The sequence below is a fragment of the Oncorhynchus nerka genome, linkage group LG24 (genome assembly GCF_034236695.1).
Source record: "Oncorhynchus nerka isolate Pitt River linkage group LG24, Oner_Uvic_2.0, whole genome shotgun sequence".
In the NCBI taxonomy this organism is placed as follows: Eukaryota; Metazoa; Chordata; class Actinopteri; order Salmoniformes; family Salmonidae; genus Oncorhynchus; species Oncorhynchus nerka.
This window is the reverse complement of record NC_088419.1, coordinates 3,058,232-3,080,247: the sequence shown is the minus strand read 5'-3', so window position 1 is coordinate 3,080,247 and position 22,016 is coordinate 3,058,232.

Below are 22,016 nucleotides of genomic sequence, written 5' to 3'. Positions count from 1 at the left end.
ATGCCAGTGGCTCTTGGCTAAGAGTTGAGGAGAGACTGACTGTAATCAGAGGGCTGATATAAATACTATGCCAGTGGCTCTTGGCTGAGAGTTGAGGAGAGACTGACTGTAATCAGAGGGCTGATATAAATACTATGCCAGTGGCTCTTGGCTGAGAGTTGAGGAGAGACTGACTGTAGTCAGAGGGCTGATATAAATACTATGCCAGTGGCTCTTGGCTGAGAGTTGAGGAGAGACTGACTGTAATCAGAGGGCTGATATTAATACTATGCCAGTCTCTCTTGGCTGAGAGTTGAGGAGAGACTGACTGTAATCAGGGGGCTGATATTAATACTATGCATGCCAGTCTCTCTTGGCTGAGAGTTGAGGAGAGACTGACTGTAATCAGAGGGCTGATATTAATACTATGCATGCCAGTCTCTCTTGGCTGAGAGTTGAGGAGAGACTGACTGTAATCAGAGGGCTGATATAAATACTATGCTGCCAGTCTCTCTTGGCTGAGAGTTGAGGAGAGACTGACTGTAATCAGGGGGCTGATATTAACACTATGCTGCCAGTCTCTCTTGGCTGAGAGTTGAGGAGAGACTGACTGCATCACTTCTTGTTTTTATAAGAAACATTAATGTGTTGAAAATCCCTAATTGTTTGCATTGTCAGCTGACACACACACACTTACCCCACCAGACATGCCACCAGGGGTCTTTTCACAGTCCCCAAATCCAGAATAAATTGAAGAAAGTGTACAGTATTATATAGAACCATTATTGCATGGAACTCCCTTCCATCTCATATTGCTCAAATTAACAGCAAACCTGGTTTAAAATAACTGATAAAGCAACACCTCACGGCACAACGCCTCTCCCCTATTTGACCTAGATAGTTTGTATGCATTAATATGGAGGCTACATGTGGCTTTTTTTTATGTATGTAGTTCTGTCCTTGAGCTGTTCTTGTCTAATGATGTTCTGTATTATGTCATTCTGTATTGTGTTTCGTATTTTGTGTTGAACCCCAGGAAGAGTAGCTGCTGCTTTTGCAACAGCTAATGGGGATCCTAATAAAATACCCCCCCCAAAAAAACATATTAAGTTTTGCCCGTTTTGTCAACAAAGGCATTCTGTAACGTAACAAAATCAGATCACAGCATTTAACATGGTCAGTGCAATTGCGTACGAATAAATATTGCGGTATTTAATTCATAGATATTATTTATTTAAATATTAGAACAGAAAATCAACACCTTTTGTAATATCGAGGAAACTAGACACCATCAGAGACTAGACAACATCAGAGACTAGACACCATCAGAGACTAGACGCCATCAGAGACTAGACGCCATCAGAGACTAGACGCCATCAGAGACTAGACGCCATCAGAGACTAGACACCATCCGAGACTAGACACCATCAGAGACTAGACACCATCCGAGACTAGACACCATCAGAGAATAGATACCATCAGAGACTAGACACCATCAGAGACTAGACACCATCAGAGAATAGACACCATCAGAGACTAGACACCATCAGAGAATAGACACCATCAGAGACTAGACACCATCAGAGACTAGACACCATCAGAGAATAGACACCATCAGAGACTAGACACCATCAGAGACTAGACACCATCAGAGACTAGACACCATCAGAGACACCATCAGAGACTAGACACCATCAGAGACTAGACACCATCAGAGAATAGACACCATCAGAGACTAGACACCATCAGAGACACCATCAGAGACTAGACACCATCAGAGAGCTTAAACCATTTCCAAGACTCCTTATCTGTCACGTTCTGACCTTAGTTCCTTTGTTTTTGTCTTTGTTTTAGTATGGTCAGGGTGTGAGTTGGGTGGGTTGTCTATGTTGATTTTTCTATGATTTGCTATTTCTGTGTTTGGCCTGGTATGGTTGTCAATCAGAGGCAGCTGTCAGCTGTTGTCCCTGATTGAGAGCCATATTTAGGCAGCCTGTTTTCTATTGTGTTTCGTGGGTGATTGTTTTCTATTTTCCGTGTTAGTGTTTGTACCACACGGGACTGTTTCGTTTGTTTCACTTTGTTATTTTGTAGTGTTCAGTTTGTCTTATTAAAATGGACACTTACCACGCTGAAAATTGGTCCGACCTCTCTTACTCCTCATCAGAGGAAGACGACGAACGTTACACACACAGTGCTATAAAGAAACCCAGCCTAAAACCCCAAAGAGCAAGCACTGCGGTTGTACACAGAACAAAAATATAAACGCAACATGTAAGGTGTTGGTCCCATGTTTCATGAGCTGAAATAAAAGATCCCAGAAATTTTATTTTGTGCACAAATTAGTTAATTAATTAACATATCTGTTAGTGAGCATTTCTCCTTTGCCAAGATAATCCACCCACCTGACAGGTGTGGCATATCAACAATCTGATTAACCAGCATGATCATTACACAGGTGGACCTTGTGCTGGGGAGAATATAAGGCCAGTCTAAAATGTGCAGTTTTGTCACACAACACAATGCCACAGATATCTCACGTTGAGGGAGCGTGCAATTGGCATGCTGACTGCAGGACTGTCAACCAGAGCTGTTGCTGAGAATTGAATGTTACTCTCTCTACCATTTAAAAAAATATAGAATTTGGCAGTACATCCAACTGGCCTCGCAACCGCAGACGAGATGTAACCAAGCCAGTCCAGGACCTCCACATCCAGCTTCTTCATCTGCGGGATCGTCTGAGACCAGCCACCTGGACAGCTGATGAAACTGTGGGTTTGCAAAACTGCCAGAAACCGTCTCAGGGAAGCTAATCTGCGGGCTCGTCATCATCACCTGGACTTGACTGCTGGTTCGGCGTCTTAACCGACCTCCCCTTCGATGACCACTGGCAGGCTGGAGAAGTGTGGTCTTCTTCATGGATTAATCCCGGTTTCAACTGTGCAGGGTAGATGGCAGACAGAGTGTATGGCGTTGTGTGGGCGAGCAGTTTGAGTGCCACATGGTGGTGCTGGGGGTTATGAGCAGCAGGCATAAGCTACAGACAACAAGAACAATTGCATTTTATCGGTGGCAATTTGAATACACAGGGATACTGTGACAAGATCCTGAGGGCCATTCATCCGCCACCATCACCTCGTGTTTCAGTAATGCACGGCCTCATGACGCAAAGATCTGTACACAAATCCTGGAAGCTGAAAAATATTTTTTTTTCAATTGACTGATTTCCTTATTTGATCTGTAACTCAGTATAATCTTGGTGTCCCTTCAGGCGTTTGGAAATTGCTCCCAAGGATGAACCAGAATTGTGGAGGTCATATTGTGGGGGTGCTTTGCTGCAGGAGGGACTGGTCCACTTCAAACTAGAAAGCATCAAGAGGAAAGAAAATTATGTGGATATATTGAAGCAACATCTCAAGACATCAGTCAGGAAGTTAAAGCTTGGTCGCAAATGGGTCTTCCAAATGGACAATGACCCCAAGCATACTTCCAAAGTTGTGGCAAAATGGCTTAAGGACAACAAAGTCAAGGTATTGGAGTGGCCATCACAAAGCCCTGACCTCAATCCTATAGAAGATTTGTGTGCAGAACTGAAAAAGCGTGTGCGAGCAAGGAGGTCTTACAAACCTGACTCAGTTACACCAGCTCTGTCAGGAGGAACGGGCCAAAATTCACCCAACTTATTGTGGGAAGCTTGTGGAAGGCTACCTGAAACAATTTAAAGGCAATGCTACCAAATACTAATTGAGTGTATGTAAACTTCTGACCCACTGGGAATGTGATGAAAGAAATAAAAGCTGAAATAAATCATTCTCTCGACTATTATTCTGACATTTCACATTCTTAAATAAAGTGGTGATCCTAACTGACCTAAGACAGGGCATTTTTACTAGGATTAATTGTCAGAAATTGTGAAAAACTGAGTTTAAATGTATTTTGGCTAAGGTGTATGTAAACTTCCGACTTCAACTGTAGACTTCTTTAGCCAATATTCAGTTATAACCAGAACGTCTCTTGGTTTGAGAAGCCAGAGGTACAATGAGAAATCCATTTCCAAAATTAAACTTCTGTTATTTAAAGATCAGAGGGAGTCTCTAACACAAACAATCCATGTTCAACAGGAAACAACCCCTTAATGGCGTGAATTTGAATAGATACAATATTGCCTAGAACTTAACAAATGCCGATGTCGATTACAACAAGGGTCAATGAGGGTTACCTGTTGATACCCCATCATTTTTGCAGTACCGGTAGCCAATAATCTGTCCCTCAGGTATTCATCTCAACTCCCCCCATTGCCGAACACCTGTCATACTCACCTGCTCTTACCCACACAAACATGTGTGTGTCGTTTGTCAAGGTATTCCTGTTGTTTTGCATCTGAATGTGTAAAAGTTGGATGTGTGTTTGTGTGTGTGTGTGTTTCTATGATGTGTACAGTATATACTGTGAACATGCAGGGTCAACATGCATGAGTGTGTGTATGTTTGTGTGTGTGTATCTGGATTATATATAGTGGCTCTACATCACCACTGAGTGTCTCTATATCACCACTGAGTGTCTCTATATCACCACTGAGTGTCTCTATATCACCACTGAGGGATTATATATAGTGTCTCTATATCACCACTGAGTGTCTCTATATCACCACTGAGTGTCTCTATATCACCACTGAGGGATTATATATAGTGTCTCTATATCACCACTGAGGGATTATATATAGTGTCTCTATATCACCACTGAGTGTCTCTATATCACCACTGAGGGATTATATATAGTGTCTCTATATCACCACTGAGTGTCTCTATATCACCACTGAGGGATTATATATAGTGTCTCTATATCACCACTGAGTGTCTCTATATCACCACTGAGTGTCTCTATATCACCACTGAGTGTCTCTATATCACCACTGAGGGATTGTATATAGTGTCTCCATATCACCACTGAGTGTCTCTATATCACCACTGAGTGTCTCTATATCACCACTGAGTGTCTCTATATCACCACTGAGTGTCTCTATATCACCACTGAGGGATTATATATAGTGTCTCTATATCACCACTGAGTGTCTCTATATCACCACTGAGTGTCTCTATATCACCACTGAGGGATTATATATAGTGTCTCTATATCACCACTGAGTGTCTCTATATCACCACTGAGGGATTATATATAGTGTCTCTATATCACCACTGAGTGTCTCTATATCACCACTGAGGGATTATATATAGTGTCTCCATATCACCACTGAGTGTCTCAATATCACCACTGAGTGTCTCTATATCACCACTGAGGGATTATATATAGTGTCTCCATATCACCACTGAGTGTCTCCATATCACCACTGGGTGTCTCTATATCACCACTGAGTGTCTCTATATCACCACTGAGGGATTATATATAGTGTCTCTATATCACCACTGAGTGTCTCTATATCACCACTGAGGGATTATATATAGTGTCTCCATATCACCACTGAGTGTCTCCATATCACCACTGAGTGTCTCAATATCACCACTGAGTGTCTCTATATCACCACTGAGTGTCTCTATATCACCACTGAGTGTCTCTATATCACCACTGAGGGATTATATATAGTGTCTCCATATCACCACTGAGTGTCTCCATATCACCACTGAGTGTCTCTATATCACCACTGAGTGTCTCTATATCACCACTGAGGGATTATATATAGTGTCTCTATATCACCACTGAGTGTCTCTATATCACCACTGAGGGATTATATATAGTGTCTCTATATCACCACTGAGTGTCTCTATATCACCACTGAGGGATTATATATAGTGTCTCTATATCACCACTGAGTGTCTCTATATCACCACTGAGTGTCTCTATATCACCACTGAGGGATTATATATAGTGTCTCTATATCACCACTGAGTGTCTCTATATCACCACTGAGGGATTATATATAGTGTCTCTATATCACCACTGAGTGATTATATATAGTGTCTCTATATCACCACTGAGTGTCTCTATATCACCACTGAGGGATTATATATAGTGTCTCTATATCACCACTGAGTGTCTCTATATCACCACTGAGGGATTATATATAGTGTCTCTATATCACCACTGAGTGATTATATATAGTGTCTCCATATCACCACTGAGTGTCTCCATATCACCACTGAGTGTCTCAATATCACCACTGAGTGTCTCTATATCACCACTGAGTGTCTCTATATCACCACTGAGTGTCTCTATATCACCACTGAGGGATTATATATAGTGTCTCCATATCACCACTGAGTGTCTCCATATCACCACTGAGTGTCTCTATATCACCACTGAGTGTCTCTATATCACCACTGAGGGATTATATATAGTGTCTCTATATCACCACTGAGTGTCTCTATATCACCACTGAGGGATTATATATAGTGTCTCTATATCACCACTGAGTGTCTCTATATCACCACTGAGGGATTATATATAGTGTCTCTATATCACCACTGAGTGTCTCTATATCACCACTGAGTGTCTCTATATCACCACTGAGGGATTATATATAGTGTCTCTATATCACCACTGAGTGATTATATATAGTGTCTCTATATCACCACTGAGTGTCTCTATATCACCACTGAGGGATTATATATAGTGTCTCTATATCACCACTGAGTGTCTCTATATCACCACTGAGGGATTATATATAGTGTCTCTATATCACCACTGAGTGATTATATATAGTGTCTCTATATCACCACTGAGTGATTATATATAGTGTCTCTATATCACCACTGAGTGTCTCTATATCACCACTAAGGATTATATATAGTGTCTCTATATCACCACTGAGGGATTATATATAGTGTCTCTATATCACCACTGAGGGATTATATATAGTGTCTCTATATCACCACTGAGGGATTATATATAGTGTCTCCATATCACCACTGAGTGTCTCCATATCACCACTGAGTGTCTCTATATCACCACTGAGTGTCTCTATATCACCACTGAGGGATTATATATAGTGTCTCTATATCACCACTGAGTGTCTCTATATCACCACTGAGGGATTATATATAGTGTCTCCATATCACCACTGAGTGTCTCTATATCACCACTGAGTGTCTCCATATCACCACTGAGTGTCTCTATATCACCAATGAGGGATTATATATAGTGTCTCTATATCACCACTGAGTGTCTCTATATCACCACTGAGGGATTATATATAGTGTCTCCATATCACCACTGAGTGTCTCTATATCACCACTGAGTGTCTCTATATCACCACTGAGTGTCTCCATATCACCACTGAGTGTCTCTATATCACCACTGAGTGTCTCTATATCACCACTGAGTGTCTCTATATCACCACTGAGGGATTGTATATAGTGTCTCTATATCACCACTGAGTGTCTCTATATCACCACTGAGGGATTATATATATCACCACTGAGTGATTATATATATCTATATCACCACTGAGTGATTATATATAGTGTCTCTATATCACCACTGAGGGATTATATATAGTGTCTCTATATCACCACTGAGTGTCTCTATATCACCACTGAGGGATTATATATAGTGTCTCCATATCACCACTGAGTGTCTCTATATCACCACTGAGTGTCTCTATATCACCACTGAGTGATTATATATAGTGTCTCCATATCACCACTGAGTGTCTCTATATCACCACTGAGGGATTATATATAGTGTCTCTATATCACCACTGAGTGTCTCTATATCACCACTGAGGGATTATATATAGTGTCTCTATATCACCACTGAGTGTCTCTATATCACCACTGAGGGATTATATATAGTGTCTCTATATCACCACTGAGTGTCTCTATATCACCACTGAGGGATTATATATAGTGTCTCTATATCACCACTGAGTGTCTCTATATCACCACTGAGTGTCTCTATATCACCACTGAGGGATTATATATAGTGTCTCTATATCACCACTGAGTGTCTCTATATCACCACTGAGTGTCTCTATATCACCACTGAGGGATTATATATAGTGTCTCCATATCACCACTGAGTGTCTCTATATCACCACTGAGTGTCTCTATATCACCACTGAGGGATTATATATAGTGTCTCCATATCACCACTGAGTGTCTCTATATCACCACTGAGTGTCTCTATATCACCACTGAGTGTCTCTATATCACCACTGAGTGTCTCTATATCACCACTGAGTGTCTCCATATCACCACTGAGTGTCTCTATATCACCACTGAGTGTCTCTATATCACCACTGAGTGTCTCCATATCACCACTGAGTGTCTCTATATCACCACTGAGGGATTATATATAGTGTCTCCATATCACCACTGAGTGTCTCCATATCACCACTGAGTGTCTCTATATCACCACTGAGGGATTATATATAGTGTCTCCATATCACCACTGAGTGTCTCTATATCACCACTGAGGGATTATATATAGTGTCTCTATATCACCACTGAGGGATTATATATAGTGTCTCTATATCACCACTGAGGGATTATATATAGTGTCTCTATATCACCACTGAGGGATTATATATAGTGTCTCCATATCACCACTGAGTGTCTCCATATCACCACTGAGTGTCTCTATATCACCACTGAGTGTCTCTATATCACCACTGAGGGATTATATATAGTGTCTCTATATCACCACTGAGTGTCTCTATATCACCACTGAGGGATTATATATAGTGTCTCCATATCACCACTGAGTGTCTCTATATCACCACTGAGTGTCTCCATATCACCACTGAGTGTCTCTATATCACCACTGAGGGATTATATATAGTGTCTCTATATCACCACTGAGTGTCTCTATATCACCACTGAGGGATTATATATAGTGTCTCCATATCACCACTGAGTGTCTCTATATCACCACTGAGTGTCTCTATATCACCACTGAGTGTCTCCATATCACCACTGAGTGTCTCTATATCACCACTGAGTGTCTCTATATCACCACTGAGTGTCTCTATATCACCACTGAGGGATTGTATATAGTGTCTCTATATCACCACTGAGGGATTATATATAGTGTCTCTATATCACCACTGAGTGATTATATATAGTGTCTCTATATCACCACTGAGTGATTATATATAGTGTCTCTATATCACCACTGAGGGATTATATATAGTGTCTCTATATCACCACTGAGTGTCTCTATATCACCACTGAGGGATTATATATAGTGTCTCCATATCACCACTGAGTGTCTCTATATCACCACTGAGTGTCTCTATATCACCACTGAGTGTCTCTATATCACCACTGAGTGATTATATATAGTGTCTCCATATCACCACTGAGTGTCTCTATATCACCACTGAGGGATTATATATAGTGTCTCTATATCACCACTGATTGTCTCTATATCACCACTGAGGGATTATATATAGTGTCTCTATATCACCACTGAGTGTCTCTATATCACCACTGAGGGATTATATATAGTGTCTCTATATCACCACTGAGTGTCTCTATATCACCACTGAGGGATTATATATAGTGTCTCTATATCACCACTGAGTGTCTCTATATCACCACTGAGTGTCTCTATATCACCACTGAGGGATTATATATAGTGTCTCTATATCACCACTGAGTGTCTCTATATCACCACTGAGTGTCTCTATATCACCACTGAGGGATTATATATAGTGTCTCCATATCACCACTGAGTGTCTCTATATCACCACTGAGTGTCTCTATATCACCACTGAGTGTCTCCATATCACCACTGAGTGTCTCTATATCACCACTGAGTGTCTCTATATCACCACTGAGTGTCTCTATATCACCACTGAGTGTCTCTATATCACCACTGAGTGTCTCCATATCACCACTGAGTGTCTCTATATCACCACTGAGTGTCTCTATATCACCACTGAGTGTCTCTATATCACCACTGAGTGTCTCTATATCACCACTGAGGGATTATATATAGTGTCTCCATATCACCACTGAGTGTCTCTATATCACCACTGAGTGTCTCTATATCACCACTGAGTGTCTCTATATCACCACTGAGTGTCTCCATATCACCACTGAGTGTCTCTATATCACCACTGAGTGTCTCTATATCACCACTGAGTGTCTCCATATCACCACTGAGTGTCTCTATATCACCACTGAGGGATTATATATAGTGTCTCCATATCACCACTGAGTGTCTCCATATCACCACTGAGTGTCTCTATATCACCACTGAGGGATTATATATAGTGTCTCCATATCACCACTGAGTGTCTCTATATCACCACTGAGGGATTATATATAGTGTCTCTATATCACCACTGAGTGTCTCTATATCACCGCTTTCTTCGTATATGCATAGTTACTCTACAAATTACCTCAACTAACCTGTACCCCCTGCACCTGTACCCCCTGCACCTGTACCCCCTGTATATATTATTGATGTCAAATTAACAGCTGTACAGAAATACTCATGTGAAGACAGAATTAGGAACTTCTTAATGCAATTAAAGATTAAGTCTGGGAACACTCCAGGGCTGGATGTCATACCAGTGGAGGTATACCAAACTAAAGACTTTCAGTCTGGGAACACTCCAGGGCTGGATGTCATACCAGTGGAGGTATACCAAACTAAAGACTTTCAGTCTGGGAACACTCCAGGGCTGGATGTCATACCAGTGGAGGTATACCAAACTAAAGACTTTCAGTCTGGGAACAAGGCTGGATGTCATACCACCAAACTAAAGACTTTCAGCTGGGAACACTCCATGTCATACCAGTGGAGGCAGACCAAACTAAAGACTTTAAGTCCAGGAACATTCCAGGGCTGGATGTCATACCAGTGGAGGTAGACCAAACCTTTTGATATACTCAGAGGACCATTATGAGCATGTTTTAAGCATTTTAATATCAATGGTCGATTATCAGACACGCAACAAAAAGGTCTGATTTCATTATTACTGAAACAGGATACAAGTGGTATATTTAAAGATTCAGTCCATTGAAAAAATTGGAGGCCCCTTACATTTCAGTGTTGTGAGCAAAATGTATAGAAAATAGAATTAATGTTTTGTTTTGTCAGATATGATTCATTCTAATCAGACAGACATTGAGATAATATAAGACATGTACTGGAAACAATAGAACACTGGGGGAAAATATGGGAAACCAAGCCTGCCATTCACAGCGGACTTTGAAAAGGCTTTTGGTAGAGGAAGTACATCAGTAATAGATGGTTGAGGGTAGAGGAAGGACATCAGTAATAGATGGGAGAGGTTGAGGGTAGAGGAAGGACATCAGTAATAGATGGGAGAGGTTGAGGGCAGAGGAAGGACATCAGTAATAGATGGGAGAGGTTGAGGGTAGAGGAAGGACATCAGTAATAGATGGTTGAGGGTAGAGGAAGGACATCAGTAATAGATGGTTGAGGGTAGAGGAAGGACATCAGTAATAGATGGGAGAGGTTGAGGGTAGAGGAAGGACATCAGTAATAGATGGGAGGGGTTGAGGGTAGAGGAAGGACATCAGTAATAGATGTGAGGGGTTGAGGGTAGAGGAAGGACATCAGTAATAGATGGGAGAGGTTGAGTGTAGAGGAAGGACATCAGAAATAGATGGGAGAGGTTGAGGGTAGAGGAAGGACATCAGTAATAGATGGTTGAGGGTAGAGGAAGGACATCAGTAATAGATGGTTGAGGGTAGAGGAAGGACATCAGTAATAGATGGTTGAGGGTAGAGGAAGTACATCAGTAATAGATGGGAGAGGTTGAGGGTAGAGGAAGGACATCAGTAATAGATGGTTGAGGGTAGAGGAAGGACATCAGTAATAGATGGGAGAGGTTGAGGGTAGAGGAAGGACATCAGTAATAGATGGTTGAGTGTAGAGGAAGGACATCAGTAATAGATGGTTGAGGGTAGAGGAAGGACATCAGTAATAGATGGAGAGAGGTTGAGGGTAGAGGAAGGACATCAGTAATAGATGGGAGAGGTTGAGTGTAGAGGAAGGACATCAGTAATAGATGGGAGAGGTTGAGGGTAGAGGAAGGACATCAGTAATAGATGGTTGAGGGTAGAGGAAGGACATCAGTAATAGATGGTTGAGGGTAGAGGAAGGACATCAGTAATAGATGGTTGATGGTAGAGGAAGGACATCAGTAATAGATGGTTGAGGGTAGAGGAAGGACATCAGTAATAGATGGTTGATGGTAGAGGAAGGACATCAGTAATAGATGGTTGAGGGTAGAGGAAGGACATCAGTAATAGATGGGAGAGGGTAGAGGAAGGACATCAGTAATAGATGGGAGAGGTTGAGGGTAGAGGAAGGACATCAGTAATAGATGGGAGAGGGTAGAGGAAGGACATCAGTAATAGATGGGAGAGGTTGAGGGTAGAGGAAGGACATCAGTAATAGATGGTTGAGGGTAGAGGAAGGACATCAGTAATAGATGGTTGAGGGTAGAGGAAGGACATCAGTAATAGATGGTTGAGGGTAGAGGAAGTACATCAGTAATAGATGGGAGAGGTTGAGTGTAGAGGAAGGACATCAGAAATAGATGGGAGAGGTTGAGGGTAGAGGAAGGACATCAGTAATAGATGGTTGAGGGTAGAGGAAGGACATCAGTAATAGATGGTTGAGGGTAGAGGAAGGACATCAGTAATAGATGGTTGAGGGTAGAGGAAGTACATCAGTAATAGATGGGAGAGGTTGAGGGTAGAGGAAGGACATCAGTAATAGATGGTTGAGGGTAGAGGAAGGACATCAGTAATAGATGGGAGAGGTTGAGGGTAGAGGAAGGACATCAGTAATAGATGGTTGAGTGTAGAGGAAGGACATCAGTAATAGATGGTTGAGGGTAGAGGAAGGACATCAGTAATAGATGGGAGAGGTTGAGGGTAGAGGAAGGACATCAGTAATAGATGGGAGAGGTTGAGTGTAGAGGAAGGACATCAGTAATAGATGGGAGAGGTTGAGGGTAGAGGAAGGACATCAGTAATAGATGGTTGAGGGTAGAGGAAGGACATCAGTAATAGATGGTTGAGGGTAGAGGAAGGACATCAGTAATAGATGGTTGATGGTAGAGGAAGGACATCAGTAATAGATGGTTGAGGGTAGAGGAAGGACATCAGTAATAGATGGTTGATGGTAGAGGAAGGACATCAGTAATAGATGGTTGAGGGTAGAGGAAGGACATCAGTAATAGATGGGAGAGGGTAGAGGAAGGACATCAGTAATAGATGGGAGAGGTTGAGGGTAGAGGAAGGACATCAGTAATAGATGGGAGAGGGTAGAGGAAGGACATCAGTAATAGATGGGAGAGGTTGAGGGTAGAGGAAGGACATCAGTAATAGATGGTTGAGGGTAGAGGAAGGACATCAGTAATAGATGGTTGAGGTTAGAGGAAGGACATCAGTAAATAGATGGTTGAGGGTAGAGGAAGGACATCAGTAATAGATGGAGAGGTTGAGGGTAGAGGAAGGACATCAGTAATAGATGAGAGAGGTTGAGGGTAGAGGAAGGACGTCAGTAATAGATGGTTGAGGGTAGAGGAAGGACATCAGTAATAGATGGTTGAGGGGTAGAGGAAGGACATCAGTAATAGATGGGAGAGGTTGAGGGTAGAGGAAGGACATCATTAATAGATGGGAGAGGTTGAGGGTAGAGGAAGGACATCAGTAATAGATGGGAGAGGTTGAGGGTAGAGGAAGGACATCAGTAATAGATGGTTGAGGGTAGAGGAAGGACATCAGTAATAGATGGTTGAGGGTAGAGGAAGGACATCAGTAATAGATGGGAGAGGTTGAGGGTAGAGGAAGGACATCAGTAATAGATGGGAGAGGTTGAGGGTAGAGGAAGGACATCAGTAATAGATGGGAGAGGTTGAGGGTAGAGGAAGGACATCAGTAATAGATGGGAGAGGTTGATAGAGGAAGGTTGATGGGGTAGAGGAAGGACATCAGTAATAGATGGGAGAGGTTGAGGGTAGAGGAAGGACATCAGTAATAGATGGTTGAGGGTAGAGGAAGGACATCAGTAATAGATGGTTGAGGGTAGAGGAAGGACATCAGTAATAGATGGGAGAGGTTGAGGGTAGAGGAAGGACAACAGTAATAGATGGGAGAGGGTAGAGGAAGGACATCAGTAATAGATGAGAGAGGTTGAGAGTAGAGGAAGAACATCAGTAATATATGGTTGAGGGTAGAGGAATGACATCAGTAATAGATGGGAGAGGTTGAGGGTAGAGGAAGGACATCAGTAATAGATGGGAGAGGTTGAGGGTAGAGGAAGGACATCAGTAATAGATGGTTGAGGGTAGAGGAAGGACATCAGTAATAGATGGTTGAGGGTAGAGGAAGGACATCAGTAATAGATGGTTGAGGGTAGAGGAAGGACATCAGTAATAGATGGGAGAGGTTGAGGGTAGAGGAAGGACATCAGTAATAGATGGTTGAGGGTAGAGGAAGGACATCAGTAATAGATGGTTGAGGGTAGAGGAAGGACATCAGTAATAGATGAGAGAGGTTGAGGGTAGAGGAAGAACATCAGTAATAGATGGTTGAGGGTAGAGGAATGACATCAGTAATAGATGGGAGAGGTTGAGGGTAGAGGAAGGACATCAGTAATAGGAGAGGTTGAGGGTAGAGGAAGGACATCAGTAATAGATGTGAGGGGTTGAGGGTAGAGGAAGGACATCAGTAATAGATGTGAGGGGTTGAGGGTAGAGGAAGGACATCAGTAATAGGAGAGGTTGAGGGCAGAGGAAGGACATGTGTCGGGGGGCTAAGGTCAGTTTGTTGTATCTGGAGTACTTCTCCTGTCCTATTCGGTGTCCTGTGTGAATGTCCTGTGTGAATTTAAGTGTGCTCTCTCTAATTCTCTCTTTCTCTCTTTCTTTCTCTCTCTCGGAGGACCTGAGCCCTAGGACCATGCCTCAAGACTACCTGACATGATGACTCCTTGCTGTCCCCAGTCCACCTGGCCGTGCTGCTGCTCCAGTTTCAACTGTTCTGCCTTATTATTATTGGACCATGCTGGTCATTTATGAACATTTGAACATCTTGGCCATGTTCTGTTATAATCTCCACCCGGCACAGCCAGAAGAGGACTGGCCACCCCAAATAGCCTAGTTCCTCTCTAGGTTTCTTCCTAGGTTTTGGCCTTTCTAGGGAGTTTTTCCTAGCCACCGTGCTTCTACACCTGCATTGTTTGCTGTTTGGGGTTTTAGGCTGGGTTTCTGTACAGCACTTTGAGATATCAGCTGATGTACGAAGGGCTATATAAATACATTTGTTTTGATTTTGATTTGATTCATAGATGGAGTTGTTGAGGGTAGAGGAAGGACATCAGAAATAGATGGGAGAGGGTAGAGGAAGGACATCAGTAATAAATGGGAGAGGTTGAGGGTAGAGGAAGGACATCAGTAATAGATGGTTGAGGGTAGAGGAAGGACATCAGTAATAGATGGTTGAGGTTAGAGGAAGGACATCAGTAATAAATGGGAGAGGTTGAGGGTAGAGGAAGGACATCAGTAATAGATGGTTGAGGGTAGAGGAAGGACATCAGTAATAGATGGTTGAGGTTAGAGGAAGGACATCAGTAATAGATGGTTGAGGGTAGAGGAAGGACATCAGTAATAGATGGAGAGGTTGAGGGTAGAGGAAGGACATCAGTAATAGATGAGAGAGGTTGAGGGTAGAGGAAGGACGTCAGTAATAGATGGTTGAGGGTAGAGGAAGGACATCAGTAATAGATGGTTGAGGGTAGAGGAAGGACATCAGTAATAGATGGGAGAGGTTGAGGGTAGAGGAAGGACATCATTAATAGATGGGAGAGGTTGAGGGTAGAGGAAGGACATCAGTAATAGATGGGAGAGGTTGAGGGTAGAGGAAGGACATCAGTAATAGATGGTTGAGGGTAGAGGAAGGACATCAGTAATAGATGGTTGAGGGTAGAGGAAGGACATCAGTAATAGATGGGAGAGGTTGAGGGTAGAGGAAGGACATCAGTAATAGATGGGAGAGGTTGAGGGTAGAGGAAGGACATCAGTAATAGATGGGAGAGGTTGAGGGTAGAGGAAGGACATCAGTAATAGATGGTTGAGGGTAGAGGAAGGACATCAGTAATAGATGGGAGAGGTTGAGGGTAGAGGAAGGACATCAGTAATAGATGGTTTAGGGTAGAGGAAGGACATCAGTAATAGATGGGAGAGGTTGAGGGTAGAGGAAGGACATCAGTAATAGATGGTTGAGGGTAGAGGAAGGACATCAGTAATAGATGGTTGAGGGTAGAGGAAGGACATCAGTAATAGATGGGAGAGGTTGAGGGTAGAGGAAGGACATCAGTAATAGATGGGAGGGGTTGAGGGTAGAGGAAGGACATCAGTAATAGATGTGAGGGGTTGAGGGTAGAGGAAGGACATCAGTAATAGATGGGAGAGGTTGAGTGTAGAGGAAGGACATCAGAAATAGATGGGAGAGGTTGAGGGTAGAGGAAGGACATCAGTAATAGATGGTTGAGGGTAGAGGAAGGACATCAGTAATAGATGGTTGAGGGTAGAGGAAGGACATCAGTAATAGATGGTTGAGGGTAGAGGAAGGACATCAGTAATAGATGGGAGAGGTTGAGGGTAGAGGAAGGACATCAGTAATAGATGGTTGAGGGTAGAGGAAGGACATCAGTAATAGATGGGAGTTTGAGGGTAGAGGAAGGACATCAGTAATAGATGGTTGAGTGTAGAGGAAGGACATCAGTAATAGATGGTTGAGGGTAGAGGAAGGACATCAGTAATAGATGGGAGAGGTTGAGGGTAGAGGAAGGACATCAGTAATAGATGGGAGAGGTTGAGGGTAGAGGAAGGACATCAGTAATAGATGGGAGAGGTTGAGGGTAGAGGAAGGACATCAGTAATAGATGGTTGAGGGTAGAGGAAGGACATCAGTAATAGATGGTTGAGGGTAGAGGAAGGACATCAGTAATAGATGGTTGATGGTAGAGGAAGGACATCAGTAATAGATGGTTGAGGGTAGAGGAAGGACATCAGTAATAGATGGTTGATGGTAGAGGAAGGACATCAGTAATAGATGGTTGAGGGTAGAGGAAGGACATCAGTAATAGATGGGAGAGGGTAGAGGAAGGACATCAGTAATAGATGGGAGAGGTTGAGGGTAGAGGAAGGACATCAGTAATAGATGGGAGAGGGTAGAGGAAGGACATCAGTAATAGATGGGAGAGGTTGAGGGTAGAGGAAGGACATCAGTAATAGATGGTTGAGGGTAGAGGAAGGACATCAGTAATAGATGGTTGAGGTTAGAGGAAGGACATCAGTAATAGATGGTTGAGGGTGAGGAAGGACATCAGTAATAGATGGAGAGGTTGAGGGTAGAGGAAGGACATCAGTAATAGATGGGAGAGGTTGAGGGTAGAGGAAGGACATCAGTAATAGATGGTTGAGGGTAGAGGAAGGACATCAGTAATAGATGGTTGAGGGTAGAGGAAGGACATCAGTAATAGATGGGAGAGGTTGAGGGTAGAGGAAGGACATCATTAATAGATGGGAGAGGTTGAGGGTAGAGGAAGGACATCAGTAATAGATGGGAGAGGTTGAGGGTAGAGGAAGGACATCAGTAATAGATGGTTGAGGGTAGAGGAAGGACATCAGTAATAGATGGTTGAGGGTAGAGGAAGGACATCAGTAATAGATGGGAGAGGTTGAGGAAGGACATCAGTAATACATCAGTAATAGATGGGAGAGGTTGAGGGTAGAGGAAGGACATCAGTAATAGATGGGAGAGGTTGAGGGTAGAGGAAGGACATCAGTAATAGATGGTTGAGGGTAGAGGAAGGACATCAGTAATAGATGGGAGGTTGAGGGTAGAGGAAGGACATCAGTAATAGAGGTTGAGGGTAGAGGAAGGACATCAGTAATAGATGGGAGAGGTTGAGGGTAGAGGAAGGACATCAGTAATAGATGGTTGGGGGTAGAGGAAGGACATCAGTAATAGAGGTTGAGGGTAGAGGAAGGACATCAGTAATAGATGGGAGAGGTTGAGGGTAGAGGAAGGACATCAGTAATAGATGGGGAGAGGGTAGAGGAAGGACATCAGTAATAGATGAGAGAGGTTGAGGGTAGAGGAAGGACATCAGTAATAGATGGTTGAGGGTAGAGGAATGACATCAGTAATAGATGGGAGAGGTTGAGGGTAGAGGAAGGACATCAGTAATATATGGGAGAGGTTGAGGGTAGAGGAAGGACATCAGTAATAGAGGTTGAGGGTAGAGGAAGGACATCAGTAATAGATGGTTGAGGGTAGAGGAAGGACATCAGTAATAGATGGTTGGGGGTTGAGGAAGGACATCAGTAATAGATGGGAGAGGTTGAGGGTAGAGGAAGGACATCAGTAATATATGGTTGAGGGTAGAGGAAGGACATCAGTAATAGAGGTTGAGGGTAGAGGAAGGACATCAGTAATAGATGGTTGAGGGTAGAGGAAGGACATCAGTAATAGATGGTTGAGGGTAGAGGAATGACATCAGTAATAGATGGGAGAGGTTGAGGGTAGAGGAAGGACATCAGTAATAGATGGGAGAGGTTGAGGCAGAGGAAGGACATCAGTAATAGATGGGAGGGTTTGAGGGTTGAGGAAGGACATCAGTAATAGATGGGAGAGGGGTTGAGGGTAGAGGAAGGACATCAGTAATAGATGGTTGAGGGTAGAGGAAGGACATCAGTAATAGATGGGAGGTTGAGGGTAGTGGAAGGACATCAGTAATAGGGGGCTAAGGTTGAGGGTAGAGGGAAGGACATCAGTAATAGATGGTTGATGGGTTGAGGAAGGACATCTCTAATCTATGGTTGAGGACCTGAGAGGACCATGCATCAGACTAATAGATGGGGATGAGGTTGAGGTAGAGGAAGGACATCAGTAATAGATGGTTGGGGGTTGAGGAAGGACTTCAGTAATAGATGGTTCTGGTAGAGGAAGGACATCAGTAATAGATGGCCATGGTTGAGTTCCTAGAGGAAGGACTTCTAGTAATAGATGGTTCTAGGGGAGAGCCAAGGACATCATTGTAATAGATGGTTGGGGTTTTTGGGAAGGACATCAGTAATAGATGGGAGAGGTTTAGAGGAAGGACATCAGTAATAGATGGAGGTTGAGGGTAGAGGAAGGACATCAGTAATAGATGGAGAGGTTGAGAAGTTAGAGGAAGGACATCAGTAATAGATGGGAGAGGGTAGAGGAAGGACATCAGTAATAGATGGGAGAGGTTGAGGAAGGACATCAGTAATAGATGGTTGAGGGCAGAGGAAGGACATCAGTAATAGATGGTTGAGGGTAGAGGAAGGACATCAGTAATAGATGGTTGAGGGTAGAGGAAGGACATCAGTAATAGATGGGAGAGGTTGAGGGTAGAGGAAGGACATCAGTAATAGATGGTTGAGGGTAGAGGAAGGACATCAGTAATAGATGGTTGAGGGTAGAGGAAGGACATCAGTAATAGATGGTTGAGGGTAGAGGAAGGACATCAGTAATAGATGGTTGAGGGTAGAGGAAGGACATCAGTAATAGATGGGAGAGGTTGAGGTAGAGGAAGGACATCAGTAATAGATGGGAGAGGTTGAGGGTAGAGGAAGGACATCAGTAATAGATGGTTGAGGGTAGTGGAAGGACATCAGTAATAGATGGTTGGGGGTTGAGGAAGGACATCAATAGATGGGAGAGGTTGAGGGTAGAGGAAGGACATCAGTAATAGATGGAGGTTGAGGTAGAGGAAGGACATCAGTAATAGATGGGAGAGGTTGAGGGTAGAGGAAGGACATCAGTAATAGATGGGAGGTTGAGGTTAGAGGAAGGACATCAGTAATAGATGGTTGAGGGTAGAGGAAGGACATCAGTAATAGATGGGAGGGTAGAGGAAGGACATCAGTAATAGATGGGAGAGGTTGAGGGTAGAGGAAGGACATCAGTAATAGATGGTTGAGGGTAGAGGGAAGGACATCAGTAATAGATATGGTTGAGGGTAGAGGAAGGACATCAGTAATAGATGGGAGAGGTTGAGGGTAGAGGAAGGACATCAGTAATAGATGGGAGGGGGTTGAGGGTAAGAGGAAGGACATCAGTAATAGATGAGGGGTTGAGGGTAGAGGAAGGACATCAGTAATAGATGGGTTTGAGGTTGAGGAAGGACATCAGTAATAGATGGGAGAGGTTGAGGGTAGAGGAAGGACATCAGTAATAGATGGTTGAGGGTAGAGGAAGGACATCAGTAATAGATGGTTGAGGGTAGAGGAAGGACATCAGTAATAGATGGGAGGTTGAGGGTAGAGGAAGGACATCAGTAATAGATGGGAGAGGTTGAGGGTAGAGGAAGGACATCAGTAATAGATGGTTGGGGGTAGAGGAAGGACATCAGTAATAGATGGGAGAGGTTGAGGGTAGAGGAAGGACATCAGTAATAGATGGGAGAGGTTGAGGGTAGAGGAAGGACATCAGTAATATTTGGTTGAGGGTAGAGGAAGGACATCAGTAATAGATGGGAGAGGTTGAGGGTAGAGGAAGGACATCAGTAATAGATGGTTGAGGGTAGAGGAAGGACATCAGTAATAGATGGGAGAGGGTTGAGGGTGAGGAAGGACATCAGTAATAGATGGGAGAGGTTGAGGTAGAGGAAGGACATCAGTAATAGATGGTTGAGGTAGAGGAAGGACATCAGTAATAGATGGGAGAGGTTGAGGGTAGAGGAAGGACATCAGTAATAGATGGTTGAGGGCAGAGGAAGGAACATCAGTAATAGATGGGAGAGGTTGAGGGTAGAGGAAGGACATCAGTAATAGATGGTTGAGGGGTTGAGGTAGAGGAAGGACATCAGTAATAGATGGGAGGGGTTGAGGGTAGAGGAAGGACATCAGTAATAGATGGGAGAAGGTTGAGGGTAGAGGAAGGACATCAGTAATAGATGGAGGTTGAGTTTGTTGTAGAGGAAGGACATCAGTAATAGATGGGAGAGGTTGAAGGTAAGGAAGGACATCCAGTAATAGATGGGAGGGTTGAGGGTTGAGAAGGACATCAAGACTAATAGATGGTTGAGGGTCCCCAGTCCACCTGGCCACAGTAATAGATTTCAACTGTTTGAGGGTAGAGGAAGGACATCAGTAATAGATGGTTGATGGTAGAGGAAGGACATCAGTAATAGATGGCCACCCCAAATAGGTAGAGGAAAGGACATCAGTAATAGATGGGAGAGGGTAGAGGAAGGACATCAGTTAGATGTTTGGGGTTTTAGGTAGGGGTACAGGACTTTGGATAGATCAGCTAATAGATGGAAGGGCTATGGGAGGTTGATTTGGAAGGACATCAGTAATAGATGGGGTTGTTGGGTAGAGGAAGGACATCAGTAATAGATGGGAGAGGGTAGAGGAAGGACATCAGTAATAGATGGTTGAGGGTAGAGGAAGGACATCAGTAATAGATGGGAGAGGTTGAGGGTAGAGGAAGGACATCAGTAATAGAAGGTTGAGGGTAGAGGTAGGACATCAGTAATAGATGGTTGGGGGTAGAGGAAGGACATCAGTAATAGAGGTTGAGGGTAGAGGAAGGACATCAGTAATAGATGGGAGAGGTTGAGGGTAGAGGAAGGACATCAGTAATATTTGGGAGAGGTTGAGGGTAGAGGTAGGACATCAGTAATAGATGGTTGGGGGTAGAGGAAGGACATCAGTAATAGATGGTTGGGGGTAGAGGAAGGACATCAGTAATAGATGGGAGAGGGTGAGGTAGAGGAAGGACATCAGTAATAGATGGGAGAGGTTGAGGGTAGAGGAAGGACATCAGTAATAGATGGGAGAGGTTGAGGGTAGAGGAAGGACATCAGTAATAGATGGGAGAGGTTGGGGGTAGAGGAAAGACATCAGTAATAGATGGTTGAGGGTAGAGGAAGGACATCAGTAATAGATGGGAGAGGTTGAGGGTAGAGGTAGGACATCAGTAATAGATGGTTGAGGGTAGAGGAAGGACATCAGTAATATATGGTTGAGGGTAGAGGAAGGACATCAG